The following is a 5,358-nucleotide window of genomic DNA, read 5'->3' as shown; positions in this document are numbered from 1 at the left end:
CCTTTAAACGGTCTATAGTTTCAATTCTTCTGAAGATCTCCTTGATAGCAGTACTTTATTATTTTATGAAATAACCAGAGGTGAGAATCTTACAAGAATGTCTTAGAATCCTATTATAAGGTATCGGAATATAATGAAAATGAGAACAAGCTTGGAGAACAAGAGGCTTGTATTGGAACAATGTAGACATATACAGCATTGCAGAAAGAACGGCTTCTATGACAGGAAGTGCATATACACACAGGAAGTTGATCCAAGCCCTTTTGTGGTGGGGTTCTTGAACTCTGATTCCAAAGATAAGACAAAAGGCAAAAATAATGAGAGTTGACCTTGGAAAGCAAATGTATTCTGCAACTCATTTTGTGAGCCTAGCTAGGCTACCCTTGATCCTAAAAGTTAGAGAGACCTTAACAGAAAAATAGTTACAAGTCTATACCATTTGTGAGAGTTCTCTACATTCGAAGCCAAATAGCATTCCAAATTCTGCAATATATAAAGAGTAATAGATCAACAGAAAACCAAAGTCAGAAGTATTTCACGCATATGACTTCTGATTTACAAGCAAATGTTATCTGTGTTTGTAAGCGTCCCGGAAAGGCTTGCTTGCCAGACTGAGTTGCTGTTGGGTGGCACTGGAGCCTTTCTGGAGTGCCAGTGGCAGGAAGTTGGGTCTCTTGGACTGTGCACGTGATGGCTCTGGGGACCCAACACTGTCTTTTCCTCTCATTTGCTTGAGGCAAGGTAAGCAGATTCTTCTACCAAACACTCTCACTATGATGTACCCTCTTGTCATAGGTTCAAAATAATACACCAAGATATTTCTGCAGAATGGAGCACATCATCTCTCACAAGCGTTCATTTCCCTATGGAGAGGAGTGTAGTATAAGGCTTGAAATGAGTCTTAACTACTGGGAGACCCTCCCCAAGTGAGACACGAGAATGGAGTCTCACTTGCAAATGCAAGGGGTTTATTTTCCAGCACATCGGGGTCGACCTTCAAGCAGTTCCTCATGGCGAGTGACTAGAAGGAGATCCCGAATGGCTATAACAAGCAGTTTTTATACTTTTTAGGGGTACAGGTTACATCAGCAAGGTTACAGTTTAAACTCTATGGCTAAGCATATCGACCTTTGAATCTATTGGCTAGCAAGCATATGACATGCATTCGAGCTGGGACCAGAGAGCAGGTGGTATCAGTACATTCTGCAGTTTTTCAGGAATGTCCCTGCTTCTCCCAAGAGCTGTGGGTGGAGAATGGAATTTGGCTTAGCCTTGACCGGAAGCAGGAAGCTGGTACTTGGCCTAATCTTGATCTGTGGTGGGGGATGTAAAGTTGGCAGAAGCTCCTGGGGCCCTTCACAGGAACCCCATAAACTACCTACTTTCTACCAGGCCAAGCCTCTTAATAGCTCTTACATTTCAGTAAGAACTAGGGTCCTCGAGTAGAACTACAGTTGTCACCTTCTCTTTAATCTTAAAATAATCCCAGAGCAAAATAATAAATATGATGATAATAATAATAATTAATAATAACAAGTCTTAACATAGAAAGGCAAGAAATAGAAAAAGGTATTACTAATCATAAAGGAAAATACTGATACATTGACTTCATTAAGAACTTCTTCCCAGTTGGGCAGAGGTGGCACACACCTTTAATCCCAGCACTCGGGAGGCAGAGTCAGGCAGATCAAGTCCAGCCTGCTCTATGGAGCAAGTTCCAGGACAGCCAGTGCTACACTGAGAAACCCTGTCTCAAAAAACAGTACAGGTACGCACACGCCCCCCCCCCCATTTTTTTCTCATCTAGGTATTAGGAGAGTGAAGAGATGAGCCATTAAAGTGGAAAACCACTGATAACATATAAGCAGCATAAGATTTCCTCAGTGTGAAATATACTAACACAAGTAATTATGGAAGACACCAACAACACACTGTACGAATGGGAAAGCACTAAATAATGATGTGGTTGATGGGCTTTTCATTACAAAGAGATGCAAGACAGAACGTTTGGTATAATATGCCGTTAGATGGGTGAAGATTGAAATATCTGAGTACTGCTGAGGGCAGGTCGCTGGCAGTTGTACTTTTGAATCTACATATAACATTTTCTGGTCTTTTGGAAAACAAACTTACTTTGATTCCATTTACAAAAAAACCAAAAACCAGAGAGTATGCTATATTTTAACTACACAAAGCAGTAGTGTTTATAATATTTTCATACCATCATTGCTCAGCTTGTATCAAATTAGTGTTGCTTTTAGATTGCATTATGTTATAATGCTTGATTTTCAAAATTATTGTTTGAATTGCTGGCTTAAGCCTCAAAGACTATTAGATAAATTGTCTTGGAATTAGGACAAAATTTCAAACAATATGGGAAGAGCCTAAGTACACCTTTGTCACTTTGTACTAATTATCATAGACCTGTTTGTGATTATAAAAATTATAATAAACTCTGAAAAATGTTGAGGTTATTCTACATTCCATAGTATAAAATGTTTAGCCGAGATTTAAAAATAAACACAACATTTATCTCATTTAGTCTGTAAATTTTCTTTTAGTAATTGCTTAGCATGTATTTTAAGATGAAATACTTTATAGCTTATTATCAGTGATTTGTATACCTATTCTACACAGCTATATACACGAAGTTGCATTAAAGTACAGAGAGATCACAAGGAGAAAAAGTTTAAGGTCCATTCTAGGGTATACTTAAGTGTATGGACACAAATAATCCTTTACAACAACTGCTGATAAATAGCCTAGATCAAGGACTAGCTTATATACTCATTAATAGTATAAGATGCTATAGTACGTTCATGGGATATGGTAATCCGCAATGGACGTCAATAAACTATAGCCATATCAGCACAGGTTCAGCAAGACTTCCAAGACATACTAAACAAACTCATTTTGCTTATATTTACTTAAAACTAAAAACCAGAGATTAAGCTCTATCATTTAAGGCTGAGTTATTAGGCAGTGAAACTGCAAAGAAAAAAAATGTCTAGGTGGGCTGGAGAGATGGCTCAATGGTTTAGAACACTGGTTGCTTTTCCAGAGGACTCGGGTTCAATTCACAGCACCACACAATGTGGCTCATTGAGGTGGACATTTCTGGTTTCTTTAACAGCTCAGTTATGTCATGTGATGTTTTCTGGAAGCTTCCTTGTGAGAGGGCATGTGATGTTTTTCTGAAAACAGGCACTTGAGACAGCTTCACTGGTCTTTGCTGGTCTTATTATTCTCTTGTAGAGAGAAATTTGCCAACAACTTCTCGTGTTAATCCAGCTGACTCTGGCCACACTTTGCTGACTTGTGCTGATTTGGTAAAGCCTTGCTGTTTCTGCTGAATCCTGCCAGTGCTACTGAGTCATGTTTTGTGTGTGCTATTGAATTGAACTGCTGGTGTCTTCTCTGGACAACAAAGAGTGGAGTCGCCTCAAGAAACTACTTTTCCTATTAACCTTCTTTTCTCCCTACTTCTGGACTGTGGGTTAAAAGGGAGGTTGAAGTATTTAAGAACCCTAAAGTAGGTTTTGAAAAACATCTAAGCTTACATACAACTGTGGGTAATCCCAGTTCTAAGGGATCAGACTCCTTCACACAGATATGTAGGTAGACAAAACACCATCTTCCTGTCACATTTCTTTCCCTTGCTTTTCTAAGTCCTAATGATTCTTGTTTGTAGGGTCCAAGAATCTATATTTTTAATTAATTAATTTTAAAAATAATTTTAAGTTATTCTGAAGGGTAGAGCTTTCATGGCACAAACACCACCCATGAGGTAAACATGCCAGTTGTTTATAGTATATAATGTATAATATATAAGCAGAGATAATGTTTGTTATTTCTATGAAATCAAGACTACCTGGCAGTCTAAGTGCTCAGGCCAGAGGAAGTCATTATTATAACAAAGGAAAGGATAAAGATCAACATTTTTTTTTTTCTTTTTCTTTTTTTCCGGAGCTGTGGACCGAGCCCAGGGCCTTGCGCTTGCTAGGCAAGCGCTCTACCACTGAGCTAAATTCCCAACCCCAGATCAACATTCTTTATGAATTTAAATTTGTAAATTCCAAACAAATTATTACCAAATCATATCAAATATGTTAAAAAAAAGCACATAGCTAAGTCAGTGAGATTTATTCTCACAGTGCAAGTCTGTTTCATTCCTCAAAAAAAAAAAAAACTCTAAGTAATCTGTTATATGAAGAATAATGAGGAAAATCATGTAATCAGGTAAAAACACATAGGAAATACTGACAAAACAGAATAATTATTTAAAAGAAAACCAAATCAGGGGTTGGGGATTTAGCTCAGTGGTAGAGCGCTTGCCTAGCAAGGGCAAGGCCCTGGGTTCGGTCCCCAGCTCCGAAAAAAAGGAAAAAAAAAAAAAGGAAAAAGAAAAAGAAAACCAAAACAAAAACGTTTCTTCAATTTTATGGAGAAAATGTACAGGAATTGGTAATATAATTCCGAGGTAGATTGCATATTATCATGTTTGAGGCTTAGTATCTTCAACAATGCAAAACAAATTAATAAACAAAAGAAAAAGAATCCAAAAAAGGAGAAATGGTTGTAAATTCTTTATTATATTTTTTTGTCTATTTAGTTATTTTAACATGTAATGGATGTAACCTAGGTCCTAGTACATGCAAGGCGAGTGATTGACCAACGAGCTACATTCCCAGTATCTCAATAGATTTTCTAGAATGGTATATATTGATTACTATTTCCCCTTCCTCCCCGAATCCCCCTACTTCTCATCCTATCTGGATCCATCTCCCTCCCCTTGTCTCTGATTAGAAAACAAACTGGTTGGCCCTAAAGAGATGGCTCAGTGGTTAAAAAAGCATTGAATGCACTTCTAGGGGACTCCACAACTACCTGTAACTCCAGTTCCAAGGGCTCTGACACCTTCACACATATACATGGAGACAAAACACACATCACATAAAAACAAATCATTAAAAACAAGCATCTAATGCTCGCTTCGGCAGCACATAGTAAAATTGGAACGATAGAGAAGATTAGCATGGCCCCTGCACAAGGATGATGCGCAAATTCGTGAAGCGTTCTATATTTTTATGAAATTCACAGGCAAATGGATGGAACTAGAAAATATCATCCTGAGTGAGATAACCCAATCACAGAAAAACACACATGGTATGTACTCATTGATAAGTGGATATTAGCCCAAATGCTCGAATTACCCTAAATGCACAGACCACATGAAACTCAAGGATGACCAAAATGCGGATGCTTCACTCCTTCTTTAAAAGGGGAACAAGAATACCCTTGGGAGGGGATAGGGAGGCAAAGTTTAGAACAGAGACTGAAGGAATGGGCATTCAGAGC

General features: G+C 38.1%; 1 pseudogene; it reads left to right on the top strand.

Moving 5' to 3' along the window:
* Positions 1-4,986: 4,986 nt before the first annotated feature.
* LOC120101944 (U6 spliceosomal RNA) lies at positions 4,987-5,087 on the top strand (annotated as a pseudogene).
* Positions 5,088-5,358: the final 271 nt, after the last annotated feature.

Source organism: Rattus norvegicus, chromosome 3 (assembly GCF_036323735.1).
Source record: "Rattus norvegicus strain BN/NHsdMcwi chromosome 3, GRCr8, whole genome shotgun sequence".
Lineage (NCBI taxonomy): Eukaryota > Metazoa > Chordata > Mammalia > Rodentia > Muridae > Rattus > Rattus norvegicus.
This window is presented reverse-complemented; position numbering and strand designations above follow the sequence as displayed.